Below are 16,517 nucleotides of genomic sequence, written 5' to 3'. Positions count from 1 at the left end.
TAAGCTATGTATTTTCCAGTTCTGAGAAAGTTAGTGAACACAAGCCCCCACCCAATACATAAGCTATTTCAAAACACTCACCCAGGAAAAAAATAATTTTCTCTAGTGGAGTCTCACTTGGTATGCAAACACACTTAAGGATAGGCTCCATACCTAACACTAGATGGTAAACACAAATCAACTCAATGTTATTTTTGAAGTATATTTTTTGAAGTATATTTATTATTATTATTGTTATTGTATGTTTGCCAGAACATTTTTCAGACCTTACTGGTCTTTTGTTATGCATTATGTTTTCAGATTTTGTGGGGGTTTTTGGGGGGGAGATTTCTGTGTGTGTGCCTCAGGGTCAATTTGTGTGTGTGTATGTGTGTGTGTGTGTGTGTGTGTGTGTGTTGGCTTTTTCCCTTTTTCTTTTTCTTATTTTTTTGTCATTGTTTTGTCCTATTCTGTTTGTTTTTATCTTATTTTATTTTTATCACTACAATTTATTATTATTATTGTTTAGATGCTTGCTAGTTTTCTAATGAGAGAGAAAGGAAGAGTGTGATTTGCATGGACAAAGGAGAAACCCAGCCAGTATATATTTTATATAAAAAACATTTTTAATAAAAGTATTTTTAAATAGAAGACACCCTTCTCTCCAATTAATAAGTTTTGTTTGTTATTATTAAAAAATAAGCTGGCCAGAATGAGTTAAATTATTTGTATATGTATATATATATATATATGTATATATGTATATATATGTATATATGTATATATATGTGTATATATATATATGATTCTATATATATATGATTCTAGAATAGTACTTTTCTATCTATATATATATCATCTATCTATCTATCTATCTATCTATCTATCTATCTATCTATCTATCTATCTATGTATCTATCTATGTATGATTCTAGAATAGTACTATTGCTACTGATAGTATGTTTTGTCACTTTGATTCTGTTCCTAGGCTTAATGGCTTATCTATCTCTTTGTTCCCTTAGAGAATATTTTTAAGTCAGTCAGTATTATTCCTCTTTCTAGAGTTCATTTTTTTTTTTTTTTTTTNATTCTCAAATCACAATTTAAATCACTTCAGTATATCTCTAGTGCTAAATAAAAATTAATTCTTGCAAAGGGTTACCTATCATAAAAAAGTTATTTTGTGGATAAATTTGAGTATGGAGTCTTCCAAAGACAGGGGAAAAGCAATTGTTTGTGGTTTCTAGAGTTCTTTTTTTTTTTTTTTTAATGATTAAGAGACAGGGTTTCTCTGTGTAGCCCCGGCTGTCCTGGCACTCACTTTGTAGACCAGGCTGGCCTCGAACTCAGAAATCCGCCTGCCTCTGCCTCCTGAGTGCTGGGATTAAGCAATAATCTTGCTTAAAGTCTATATTTTTCAAGGATACATACAGAATCCCTGTATATCAGTTTTACAGTATATTTTTTACACAACAGAAATATTATCCTAAAATTTCTCATAATTTTACTTGTGTTTCTAGGAACCTCTCATTTCCTGTATATTATTCACTCCATTGGCAGGTATTATATATAAAAATCTGATGATTTTTATTAGTGTAATTATAATTGTTATAATTATATCATCATTGTCATCAATATCATTATTACTATTCAGTGTAATAATGTCTTCTCTTCCCTTTGGGTTGAATATACTTGAATCTCTTTACTTTTGCAGCTGAGAGCATGTTAATTTTATTTTTAAAAAGTGAACTCTAAGTTTTCATGCCTATTTGTCTATTGCAAAATGAGACATTTATCTGACTGATGGGAAACAAAAGTATTAGGACAGTAATGGAAAATGATATGTAGGTTTTATAAAAGTAAAAAATGTAGCTAATCGGTAAGCCAGCCATGCTGCTTCCAAGTATATATACATCTGCAGTTGTTGAGATTTATGTGTTGAAGAGATATCTTCATGGTCAAATTTTTATAGAATTGCCTATCACAGTCACGATAATCAGTTTAATTTTCCATGGATAAGTGCATAAAGCTGGAGGTGGTTGATAGCACTGAGGGAACTGGTCTCCAAATACAGCAGGGCAGGTACACGTAAGTACTCACATATGTAGAGGTGACCCTCATTCACATTTTATTGTGTGTCACTATATATTTGATTATTAATTGCTGATAGAGCAGTGAGCAAAATGCCAACAGGTTCTGATATTGTCATTACTTGACCCATTACCAGAGTCCTGTTTTTAAATCCTAAAGAAATTTTCACACTACCATCTATCTATAGACTGTTTAAGAGTTGTATCAAAGCTATCTCACTGCTGATTGGTTGTTGAGCTGACAATGAATAGCTAGCATAGTGTGATGGTTTGTATATCCTTGGACCAGGGAGTTGTACCATCTGAAGGTGTGGCCTTGTTGGAATAGGTGTGACCTGGTTGGAATGGGTGTGTCACTGTGGGTGTGGTTATAAGAGCCTCACCCTAGTTGCCTGGAAGTCAGTCTTCCACTAGCAGCCTTTGGATGAAGACAGAGAACTCTCAGTTCCTCCTGTGCCATGCCTGCCTGGATACTGCCATGCTCCCACCTTGATAATAATGGACTGAACCTCTGAACCTGTAAGCCATCCCCAATTAAATGTTGTTTTTTTATAAGACTTGCCTTGGTCATGGTGTCTGTTCACAGCAGTAAAACCCTGACTAATACACATAGGAAGTGGAACTCTGGACTACCAGTGGGGGAGAAAGGGAGTCTGGGAAGAAAAATAAGGAGGATCATTTCTCAAGGAGACATGGGAGGAAAGCAAAGTAACTACTGGCCAGGACATTTTGGCTAATGGTATAGCAGGTAGCAACTAGATGATTGTGTTAACTTAGAAGAGTTAGTTGAGAGTCTGCTTAGCTACGACTTAAACCTTAAAATATTAAGAGGTCTCAATGTCATTAATTTTGGTGGATAGGTCACCAGGGTCTTATAAATATTTCAGGTTGCATGAAACCTGTAGAAGTTCTAGCCAGAAGTGGGAAGGGGGGCATAAAATTCCATCACTCACTGGGGTCAGGGCAGATACTTTCCTTTAGTGACATGATCCACAGTAAGCTGACCACACATCAGGGCAGTCCTTATTACCAAGAATAACTGGGCAATGCAAACTGGACTCAATGGAGAAAGAAGGCAAAAGCAATGTCAAAGTTGGGTGAGAAGAGATGAGGAAGAGGAGAGCTGGGAGGTAAATATGTTAAAAGTTGGAAAAAGTTCCGGTCAGCACCAGCCCCACGCCACCTTGGGCACAAATTCGGTGGATGTTCTCACGGTCCCTTGAGTACTATCCACACTGCAGGAGCCCTAGCACACCCAGGATCTTGGGATCACTGGTGAGTGGAACATGAAACATCTGTTCCAAAACAGTTGGGAGTGGCCTGTTCAAGCAGGAACAAGGACACAGGAAACCCTCCTGACCAGCATCTGGGGTTCCTTCCGGTCAGCGCCAGCCCCGTGACACCTTGGGTGCAAACTCAGCAGACAGTCCCAAGGTCCCCAGAGGACTCTCCATGCCGCAGGCGCTCTAACACACCCAGGATCTAAGGATCACTAGGAGAGTCAGCCTCCAGAGAGGGCTCTGACCCCAGGTCTCAGGTGAGAGCGCCATCTTGTATCTCAGGTCTCTAAGAGACCAGTCACAGCAGGAGAGCACATGGGCCACAGAAGTGACAGAGCTTCTTGGATAGGGTCCCTTTGGGCCTTCATCTTCAGCCAGGAGGCAGAGCTGAGACCCAGACCTGTGGGCACCTTTCCTGAAATAGGGAAGAGACAGCTCTGACCATTGGGAATCCCAGGGACTCCCAGAGGCTAACAGAATCACAGGAGGAACAAGCTCCAGCCCCAGAGACAGCTAGAACATCTAACATCAGAGATTACCAGATGGCAAAAGGCAAACGAAAGAATCGTACTAACAGAAACAAAGACTACTCTGCATTATCAGAACCTTCTAGAACGCCCACCACAGCCAGTCCTGGATATACAACACACTCGAAAAGCAAATTTTGGGTGTAAAATCATATCTCATCATGCTGGTAGAGGATTTTAAGAAGGAAATTAACAACTCACTTAAAGCAATATGGGAGAACACTGCTAAACAGGTAGAAGACCTTAAAGAGAAAGCACAAAAATCCCTCAAAGAATTACAGGAAAACAATGCTAAACAGGTAGGAGTATTTAAAGAGGAAACACAAAAATCCCTTAAAAATTACAGGAAAACACAATCAAACAGGTGATGGAATTGAACAAAACCATCCAAGAACTAAAAATGGAATGAAGAAACAATGAAGAAAATCCAAAGGGAGACAACTCTGGAGATAGAAACCTAGGAAAGAAATCAGGAACCATAGATGCAAGCATCAGCAACATAATATAAGAGATGGAAGCGAGAATTTCAAGTACAGAAGATTCCATAGAGGACATGGACACAACAATCAAAGAAAATGCAAAATACAAAAAATCCTAAGTCAAAACATCCAGAAAATCCAGGATAAAATGAGAAGACCAAACCTTAGGATAATTGCTATATATGAGAAAGAAGATTTTCAACTTAAAGGACCAGTAAATATCTTCAACAAAATTATAGAAGGAAACTTCCCTAACTTAAAGAAAGAGATACCCATGAACATAAAAAGAAGCCTACAGAACTCCAAATAGACTGGACCAGAAAAGAAATTCCTCTCAACACCTAATGATCAGAACAACAAATGCACTAAATAAAGATAGAATATTAAAAGCAGTAAGGGGAAAAGGTCAAGTAACATATAAAGGCAGACCTATTAGAATTACACCAGACTTCTCACCAGAGACTATGAAAGCCAGAAGATTCTGGACAGATGTTATCCCGACCCTAAGACAGCACAAATGCCAGCCCAGGCTACTATACCCAGCAAAACTCTCAATTACCATAGATGGAAAAACCAAAGTATTCCATGACAAAACCAAATTCACACAATATCTTTCCAGGAATCCAGCCTTTCAGAGGATAATAAAGGGAAAACACCAATACAATGATGGAAATTATGCCATAGAAAAAGTAAGAAAGTAATCCTTCAACAAACCTAAAAAAAAAAAAAGACAGCCACAAGAACAGAATTCCAACTCTAACAACAAAAATAACAAGAAGCAAGAATTACTTTCCCTTAATATCTCTTAATATCAATGGACTCAATTCCCCAATGAAAAGACATAGACTAACAGACTGGCTACATAAACAGGACCCAACTTTTTGCTGTATACAGGAAACCCACCTCAGGGACAAAGACAGATACTACCTCAGCGTAAAAGGCTGGAAAACAATTTTCCAAGCAAATGGTCTGAAGAAACAAGGTGGAGTAGTCATTCTAATATCGAATAAAGTTGACTTCCAACCCAAAGTTATCAAAAAGACAAGGAGGGGCATTTCATACTCATCAAAGGTAAAATCTTCCAAGATGAACTCTCAATTCTGAATATCTATGCTCCAAATGCAGGGATATCCACATTCATTAAGGAAACTTTAATAAAGCTCAAAGCACACATTGCACCTCACACAATAATAGTGGGAGACTTCAACAGCCCACTCTCATCAATAGACAGATCATGGAAGCAGAAACTAAACAGAGGCACATTGAAACTAACGGAAGTTATGAAACAACTGGATTTAACAGATATCTACAGAACATTTTATCCTAAAATAAAAGGCCCTCATGGCCCCTTCTCCAAAACTTACCATATAATTGGTCACAAAACAGACCTCAACAGATCCAAAAATATTGATATTATCCTATGCATCTTATCAGATCACAACGGAATAAGGCTGATATTCAATAACAACATACATAATAGAAAGCCAACGTTGACGTGGATGCTGAACAACACTCTACTCAATGATAAGTTGGACAAGGAAAAAATAAAGAAAGAAATTAAAGACTTTTTAGAGTTTAATGTCATTTAATCCACAATATACCTAACTTATTGGACACAATGAAAGCAGTACTAAGAGGAAAACTCATAGCTCTGAGTGCCTCCAAAAAGAAAGTAGAGAGAGCATAAACTAGCAGCATGACAACACACCTAAAATCTCTAGAACAAAAGGAAGCAAATTCACCCAAGAGGAGTAGACAGGAAATAATTAAACTCAGGGGCAAAATCAACCAAGTGGAAACAAAAGAACTATTCAAAGAATCAACCAAATGAGGAGCTGATGCTTTGAGAAAATCAACAAGATAGATAAAACCTTATCCAGACTCACCAGAGGGCACAGTGACAGTATCCTAATTAACAAAATCAGAAATGAAAAGGGAGACATAACAACAGAACCTGAGGAAATCCAAAGCATCATCAGATCCTATTACAAAAAGCTACACTCTAAGAAACTGAAAAATCTGGATGAAATGGACAATTTCCTAGACAGATACCAGGTACCAAAGTTAAATCAGGATCAGATTAACCATCAAAACAGCTCCATATCCCCTAAAGAAATAGAAGGAGTCATTAATGCTGTGGACCAGCCTCAGTTGGCTTCCCTCAATCCGCGGGAGATATCAGAGTTCTGGACAGGTGGGCAAGGAGTTGGTAATGAAAAGGGTGACAAATAGAGACAGACACAAGGGAGTATGCTGTATCTGAATGTAATTTTTCTCAAAGTGAGCACCAGTCTTATAAGTGACTTTTACACAAAACAGAGGAATGCATACAAAAAGTTAACAGGAACCAACTGAGAAAAAAAAAAAATCAATGTTAACAACTGGGACCAAAAGCAGCCCCACATAAGGTCAGCTTAATATTTGAAGTCCAGGGCAAGAGCTTCATGCCCTTGCCATAGTTCCAATTCTAGTCTATTGTATAGTCCATCTTACCCCCAGGCCATTAAATTCCTGTGTATGGGAGTGGCTTATCTATCTATAGTTCTAAGTATTTACTCTAGTTCCTTCTTAGACCACAACCTTCCTTCTTCCTAGGTCATTGTAAATTTCTACATACGGGAATAACTCTGCTATTATTCTTAGTGATTGTGTGAGGGAACTTTCTACTAATAAGTAATGTAGTCTGCCATATATATCTAAAAAAGAATTCAGTATCAACTAGTATTCTTCCAAGGGATAGAGGGATGGTTTAATATATGCAAATCCATCAAAGTAATCCACTATATAAACAAACTCAAAGACAAAAACCACATGATCATCAAATTAGATGCTGAGAAAGCATTTGACAAAATCCAAACCCCTTCATGATAAAACTCATGGAAAGATGAGCAATTCAAGGCCAATAACTAAACATAATATAAGCAATATACTACAAACCAGTAGCCAACATCAAATTAAATGGAGAGAAACTTGAAGCAATCCCACTAAAATCAGGGACTAGACAAGGCTGCCTACTTTCTGCCTACCTATTCAATATAGTACTCTAAGTCCTAGCCAGAACAATTAGACAACAAAAGAACGTAAGGGGATACAAATTGGAAAGGAAGAAGTCAAAATATCACTATTTGCAGATGATATCATAGTATATATAAGTGGCCCTAAAAATTCCACCAGAGAACTACTAAACCTGATAAAAACCTTCATGCACTAGCTGGATATAAAATTAATTCAAACAAATCCGTGGCCTTTCTCTACACAAAGGATAAACAGGCTGAGAAAGAAATGAGGAAAACAACACCCTTCACAATAGTCACAAATAATATAAAATAACTTAGTGTGACTCTAACTAAGGAATTGAAAGATCTGTATGATAAGAACTTCAAGTCTCTGAAGAAAGAATTTGAAGAAGATCTCAGAAGATGGAAAGATCTCTCATGCTCATGGATTGGCAAGATTAATCTAGTAAAAATATCTAAATTGTCGAAAGCAACCTACAGATTCAATGCAACCCTCATCAAAATTCCAACTCAATTCTTCAAGGAGTTAGAAAGGAAAAAGTGCAAATTTATCTGGAATAACAAAAAACCTAGGATAGCAAAACTATTCTCAATGATAAAAAAAAAAAAAACCCCTCTGGGGAATCGCCATGCCTGACCTTAAGCTGTACTACAGAGCAATTGTTATAAAAACAGCATGGTACTGCTACAGCGACAGACAGGTAGATCAATGGAATAGAATTGAAGACACAGAAATGAGCCCACACACCTGTGGTCACTTGATCTTTGAAAAGGGAGCTAAAACCATCCAGTGGAAAAAAGACAGCATTTTCAACAAATGCTGCTAGCACAACTGGCGATTTCATGTAGAAGAATATGAATTGATCCATTCTTATTTCCTTGTACAAAGTTCAAGTCTAAGTGGATCAAAGAACTCCACAGAAAACCAGAAACACTGAAACTTATAGAGGTGAAAGTGGGGAAAAGACTCGAATATATGGGCACAGCAGAAAAATTCCTGAACAGAAAAGAAATGTCTTGTGCTGTAAGATCAAGAATCAAGATCAAATGGAACCTCATAAAATTGCAAAGCTTCTGTAAGGCAAAGGACACTGTCAATAAGACAAAAAGGCCACCAACAGATTGGGAAAGGATCTTTACCAATCCTGAATCAGATAGGGGAATAATATCCAATATGTATAAAGAAATCTAGAAGCTGGACTCCATAAATGCAAATAATCCCATTTAAAAATGGTGTACAGAGCAAAACAAAGAATTCTCAACTGAGGAGCACTGAAGGACTGAGAAGCACTTGAAAAAAATGTTCAACATCCTTAGTCATCAGAGAAATGCAATCAAAACAACCCTGAGATTCAACATCAAAGTAGTTAGAATGACTAAGATCAAAAATTCATGTGACAGGAGATGCTGGAGAGGATGTGGAGAAAGAGGAACATTCCTCCATTGCTGGTGGGATCACAAGCTTGTACAACCACTCTGGAAATCAGTCTGGTGATCCCTCATAAAATTGGACACAGTACTACCTGAAGATCCAGCAATTCCTCCCCTGGGCATATACCCAGATGATGTTCCAATGTATAATAAGGACACATGCTCCACTACGTTCATAGCAGCCTTATTTATAAAAGCCAGCAGCTGGAAATAACCCAGATGCTCCTCAACAGAAGAATGGATACAGAAAATGTGGTATATTTAGAGAATGGAGTACTACTCAGCTATAAAAAAATAATGAATTTATGAAATTCTTAGGCAAATGGATAGATCTGGAGGACATCATCCTGAGTGAGGTAACCCAGTCACAAAAGAACTCACATGATATGCACTCACTGATAAGTGGATATTAGCCCAGAAACTCAGAATACCCAAGATACAATTTGGAAAACACATGGAAATCAAGAAAAATAAAGACCAAAATGTGGATTCTTCATTTTTCCTTATAATAGGGAACACAATGCCTATGCAAGGAGTTACAGAGACAAAGTTTGGAGCTGAGATTGGCGATGGACCATCCAGAGACTTCCCCACCATGGGATCCATCCCATACTCAGCCACCAAATGCAGACACTATTGCATATGCTGGCAAGATTTTGCTGACAGGACCCTGATATAGCTGTCTATTGTGAGGCTATGCCAATGTCTGGCAATTACAGAAGTGAATGCTCAGAGTCATCTATTGGATGGAACACAGAGCCCCCAATGGAGGAGCTAGAGAAACTACCCAAGGAGCTGAAGGGGTCTGCAACCCTATAGGAGGAATAATATGAACTAACCAGTACCCCCAGAGCTTTTGTCTCCAGTTGTGTATATAGCAGAAGATGGCCAAGTTGGCCATCAATGTAAAGAGAGGCCCATTGGACTTGCAAACTTTATATGCCCCAGTACAGGGGAATGCCAGAGTCAGGAAGCAGGAGTGGGTGGGTTGGGGAGCAGTGTAGGGGGAGGGTATAGGGGACTTTTCAGGATAGCATTTGAAATGTAAGTGATGAAAATATCTAATAATAAAAAGGACATCCAAAAATAAATAAATAATAAAAAAATTTAAAATGTTTTAAAAGAAGTTAAATTGTTATAATCTTATAATCACTGTTATATTAAGCACAGAAGAATAGAAGGAAACACACTACTGAACTCCATCAACCTTACATATGCACATACTGGTAACATATTAACAAATACACACTTGTTTCACCCAAATAGACAATTGATAATACCATGGCTTAAGCATTTCTTTCATTATTATCGCTGGGATGATTTCTTCATTGTTGAATGTATATACCAACATTTCTTAAATTTTAACATTATTTATTGGTTTGTTTTATTTCTTATTTTTTATTAAATGATTTCTTTATTTACATTTCAAATGTCATCCCCTTTCGAGGTTTCCCCTCGAAAATCACCAATCCAATTCCCCCTCCCCTGGCTCACCAATCCATCTACTCCTGCTTCCCTGTTCTGGCATTCCCCTACACTGAGGCATAGAGCCTTCTCAGGACAAGGTCCTCTCTTCCCATTGATACCAAACAAGGCCATCCTCTGCTACATGTGCAGCTGGAGCTATGGGTCCCATTATGTGTACTCTTTGGTTGGTGGTTTAGTCCCTGGGAGCTCTGGGGGTACTGGTTGGTTAATATTGTTGTATCTTACTAATTTAATTATAAATTTAGTTATTAATGCTTTAATTACTTATTTAATAAAATAAATATTTTATTATTTATTTCTTTACTTATTAGAAGGAAGAGTTGATTTGGGTTGATTGTTCCAGAAAGATATGAACCTTAATGGATAAGAAGCATGGCTACAAGTGGCAGGGTTGGTGGCAGCAACAGGAAGCAAAGAGCTCTCATTCCTACAAGCAAAAGGTGAAGCCAAGTTCATAAATCTGAAGAGGCTTCATATTTTATCTCTTAAAACCCACTCCCTCTGTTTGATTCCCCCTTGCCTGCATTTTGTGTAGACAGGATAAATTTCGGATTGAAAGTTTTGGGTGGGTTGGTGTCTCTATAGCTCCACTGGAGTTGCTTCCTGGTTACAGGAGGTGGCCTCTTCTAGTTCCACTTTCCCAACCTCTTGAGTCACAGCTAACATCACCCCACTGCTTCTCAGGGTCTCTGTCTCCTCCTGGAGATTCTGCTCACCTCCTCACTTCCATCAGCTTCAGATTTCCATTCATTTTTGCGACCATCTAGTCTTCTTGCCTGTTCTTCCCTACACATGATCTTTAACCCCCATTTCTTCTCCCTGTTCCCCCTTCCTCCCAGTTCCCTTCCTCCATCTACCTCTTATGACAATTTTATTCCCCCTTCAAGCATCCTCACTTGTGCCTTCCTTTTTGTTTACTTCTTTGGGTCTGTGGATTATACCATGGTACCTGTATTTTATGGCTAATATCCACTTATATGTAAGTGCATAGCATACATGTAATTTTGGAACTTGGTTACCTCACTGAGGATGATATCTCAAGTTCCATCCATTTGCTTGCAAAATTCATGACATCTTCATTTTTAATAGCTGAATAATATTCTATTGTGTTGATGTACCTCATTTTCTTTATCCATTCTTCAGTTGAGGAGAATCTAGATGCTTTCCAATTTTTGGTTATTAGGAATAAAGCCAAGGGAATGGCAAGCCATAACTACTCCAACTTGAGACCCATCCCATGGGAGAGCACCAATCCTTAACGTTATCCCAAATAGGATAGAAACTCCACAGGAAAACAAAAGAGTCAACTATCCGAGGCCTTTGGGGCTCTCAGAGTCTGACCAACCAAACAAACATGAACAGGCTTCACATAGGCCACCCCAAACAGATGTAGCAGATGTGCAGCTTGGTCTTTACGTGGCTTCCAAACAACTGGAATGGGTGCTATCCTACAGCTGTTGCCTGTATCTGGGATATATGCTTTTAACTTGGCAGCCATGTCTGGACTTAGTGGGAAAGGAAATACCTAATATTTTAGAGACTTGAAGTGCCAGTTTTGGGGATACACAAGAAGGTGTGCCCATCTGCTAAGAGGAGGAGATGGGAGAGGGAGGACAGATTTTTGAGAGGGTGACAGAGAGTCGGGCAGTGAGTGGATGTAAAGTGAATAAGTAAAGAAACAAAAAATAAAACCAAAATCCACACATTCACAGTGATACACCTTTTCCTGCATCAACCCATAACCTCAAACAATGCTACCAACTGACAAGGAAGTATTCAGGTACATGATGTGTCTGGGTGGGACATTCTCATGCAAAAATTTCATTGGATCTTGTTGTTGGCAATCTTTGAATTCGAGTTATGCCTTATCCCTCACTCTCTATGCAGGCTAATCATTTAGCTGTACTTGTCTCTATATAGGCTTATCTTTTAGCTGTAATGTTTTGAATCTAAAATAAAAATTAGTATGTTTGAAATGTGCATCTCTATCTTTTTTCTAAAGCAAAATTTAAAAAAAAAGAGACAAGTTTTCGCCAATAATGATATTTTTTGGGCAAGGCTTATAGTTTAAGTTGGATCACTAGAAAATTGGTAAAACTAGGAGAGAATTAACAGAGTGACCATCATACTTTCCTCCATATATACTGTATCACAGATTCACATAGACACATACACAATAAACATAGAGTATACTTTTCAAAATAATTTTCATAACCTGATGTTTCTAAACTTCAACATTACAAACAATTACAAACAATTCAACATTACAAACAGTTACAGAGCACACGGAAATACATCACTTATGTGACCAAGGCGTGGCACAGATTGCATGCATTAGGAAATTATGGTCAGAGGATTTTTTTTAATGGTAATATCTCACACCTTTAGTAATTGGTCTTGTAAGTATAAAAGTTTTTTGAGTTCCTTTGATTATATGCATACAGGAAGAAATCAGGCAGCATTAAGCTTCTCTTTATCCCATCTTGATGAAGAGAATAGTTTTGGAAAGTTGACTAACATAATCAATATTGGGATGAGCACCAGGAGGGTTTTACTTGTCCTATTTTTTATTGTCTCAGACATGCAGCACTCAGTATCAGTCCTAACAGAGAAATCCCCAAGAGATGTCCAAGATAATTATTTCCAAAGTTCTCATTATGTTCAGAACACAAAATATGTGATATTGGACACCCGAGGGACAATTTCAGGAAGAAAGATTGGTCAGGCAGAGGAGAAAAATGTCTCTCCTAAACATCATGTCTTCATAAGCACACATCGGGTGGGAAGAAACTTTGACCAGAGAGAAAATTGTGATGGTAAGTCCTTTTACAAATATTCATTCTGAGTTGTGTTGAAATACTGTTCTTTGTCTTTTTCAAGTTTAGTGGCCAATTAATATGTTTTTTTTAACCTCCCCCATTCCAGGAGTTCTCATTTCTACATCAGAATATCATCAATTTTTGTCAGATATTCCATAAAACATTAAAGCTAGCATTGTACAAATATTCCCGTCAACCAAATATTTTAAAGATAAGTGTATTAAAAATTGAGCACAGAAATCATAAAATTGATAGCAATATGAGTGAGAAGAGATATAATATATTAGTATTGTAGACCTCAAATTTTAAGAATCTGAAAACTAGTATACAGGGAAAAGAGTTAGCATCTTCTAGGGATGTAACCCCTTATTCTTTGTTAACTGTAGAGTGGTCAAACCAAAATTTGTACATAATAAAAAAAATGGAAACAAGAGGTTGTATTGTGTAAGTGTGTGTGTGTGTTGCTTTGTGGATACAAATACACAAACATGTAATAATAATAATCAAATAAAAAGAGTCTATTAACTTGAGGGGTGGTACTGGAAATGTTTAAGGGAGATTAGGTGACAGGGATTTGAGGAAGGGAGGGGAAAGGGGAAAGTGATTTAATTCTACTTCAATAAAAGCACATTTAATACCAACCTTCCCTAAAAGAAAACAAAAAAGGCACACAGAGACAGACAGACAAATAAAAACCCAACAACCATCCTGCTAGCAAATGAACCTATTACAAGCTACTAAAATATCACTCTATCAGTCATCAGTATCTACCACTTAGTACCTATTAAGTTATATAAATATAGCTACATCCATTAATACTTAGATAAATATAAATACTGAGACAATTACAAAGTTAAGTATTTTGGAAAAATGCAATTAACATGGAAAAAATTACACATTGAAGAAAACCGTTTACTTCTACACTCTAAAATTGATAATTCAGTTTGTACCCCTTTATTATTGATTGTTAATATATAAGCCAACATTAGACTTGCCAGTAAGTTTAAGGCAAAAATTACTGAGATACTTTAATAGATTATAGTTTTTCATAAGTTGTTGTAAAATACTAATAGCTCCTAGGTAAGAAAAGAGCAAAGTGGTTAGTTCCTAACAACAAATTTGCATGTCAAAAATGACTTTCATGGCTGTATATCTCATTGTTACTGAACAGGTATGCAGGAACTTAGAAATATAAGTTGCAAATATTTTAAAGAAAAGTGAGACATACAAACATGCATTTTATAGCAAATGTATATGTTACAACATATATATATATTTATATATATATACATATATATGACACATATTGCATACACACATATATTATACATATTATATATACATATATATAGGTGTATGCTTATATGAGTATATTAATACACAAAAAGCTCTTACGAACAAAAAGTGCTCTTATGAAAAACAGACTTAATGCCTATAAATTTGAGAATTAGAAAATATGGCACCAGGAGATAATTCATGTATCATTGTTCTCTGAGTACTAGAAAGCGTTAACAATTTTCATATACCTTTATATATAAAGATTCTCTACATCTTTACTATACATTACTACATTAACTGTGTAACATGTTTAAAGCTATTGTAGTATCTGAATCCATATTTTCTAGCATTTCACTTATCATCTGGTAGCAAAATATTCTGAATAACATTATTAGAAGTGTTTTTGAAAAGTCATGGTCACCAGAATGTATCATAAAGCAGATGTAAGATATTTTACATAATATTTACATATTTTACATGTAAGGTTATTTACATACATCTAGATGTATGATCTAGAAGTGTGCTACATCTCTACTACTTGAGGGGATAATTTAAAGCGCATCACTTGAGACTTGATTCTACTTTCCAGCAAATTGGATAGTCTGGCACAGCTCTGTAATCCAATGTTCATGTCAGGTAAGACCCTGTCCCAATTGTAAGGGGACCCACATGAAGACCAAGCTGCACAACTGCTCCCAATATATAGGAGTACTAAGTCTACCCCCTACATGTTCTTGGTTTGTGGTTCAGTCTCAGTGAGCCCTCTGGGGTCCAGGTTAGTTGATTCTTTAGGTCTTGTTGTGGGGCTGTCTCTGACTCTGTTGCTGCCATTGGAACCCCTTCCCCTAATGGACTGCCTGGTTGGGCCTCAGTGGGAGAAGTTGTGCTTAATCCTGAAGTGACTGGATGTCCTAAGGTAGGGATGCCCAAGGAGAGCTTCACTTTCTCCTCAGAGAAGAGGAGTGGGTAATGAGGGGAGTGATTTGTAAGGGTGGGACTGGAAGGAGAGGAGGAAGCTTTTTTCTGTACATAAAGTGAATAAATATATAATTTAATCTAAAAAACCCTAAAGAAATGTACTTGTTCTCTTAGATAGTGATTTCTTCATTTGAAGCACAGCTCTATCCTGACTGCCTAAACTGTTGCAGAAGAAACACAATACCTGAAGGCGTGATAAGGCATAGAGGGAAATGTCCAGGAACACTCAGCCCTGCACAAAGAACAAAGGCAAATAAGAAAGACCCAGAGCTGGAGCAATAGTTTTCATCAGAACAAGCACATCAATAGGTTATCCAAGATCAAATGATCAGCACTTACAACTTACATGTATACACAAGTAACATTTACAGACCGAGAAGGTTAGACATAGGAATAAATATGTATATCAATATACCTACACAAACTTTACAACAATTACTGGGAAAGAAGCCATGGATTAGAAAGACACATGAAGGAGGTCTATTGAATGATTTGTAGGGAAGAAAGGAAAGGGGAAATGATGTATTTATACTATAATCTCAAAACATAAAAGAAATAATTTAACCAAACCAAACCAAAATGTAGTCCTTGAAATTTTCAAGTTGGCCAAAAATTGTCATGTAAAAAAAAATCAAAATTATTAAGGAACACAAACTCTCTGCTACAGAATCAGGGTATCCTTAGATAATTGGTAAACCCTTGTAAGGTGCATGCATTTACTTATATGTTGCCATGCATTTATGGCAGATGGATGTGTTACCTGATGTCATAAGACCTTTTTTCTTTTAAATCTTACTTTACCCTTCTGAGTCCTCAAAAAATAGGGATGTAATTCATTCTCATGTTAGCATCAGGTATCTCATTGTTCATCTGCTGTGTTACCCCCACCTAGAGTTTTCAAGGTATTAAAAGATGCTAAAACCCACAAGATGAAATTTACTAAGAGAATTACTAAATTCAGGAGAAAATAGAGAATGATTATCCACCACCCAGTGTTAATATTGTCCATTCAATCTGCTTAAGCACCCTGCTTGTACTTTGAGGTGAATAACTGCTGCTTATGCTAGTATAACTTCACATTCAACAAAGCCTGACAGTCAAAAAACAGCTATGCTTACATGTTTATGTAATTCAATCTATTCTTTTTTTTT

This window comes from Mus caroli, chromosome 2 (assembly GCF_900094665.2).
Source record: "Mus caroli chromosome 2, CAROLI_EIJ_v1.1, whole genome shotgun sequence".
Lineage (NCBI taxonomy): Eukaryota > Metazoa > Chordata > Mammalia > Rodentia > Muridae > Mus > Mus caroli.
Note: the sequence above shows the minus strand (reverse complement) of the source record.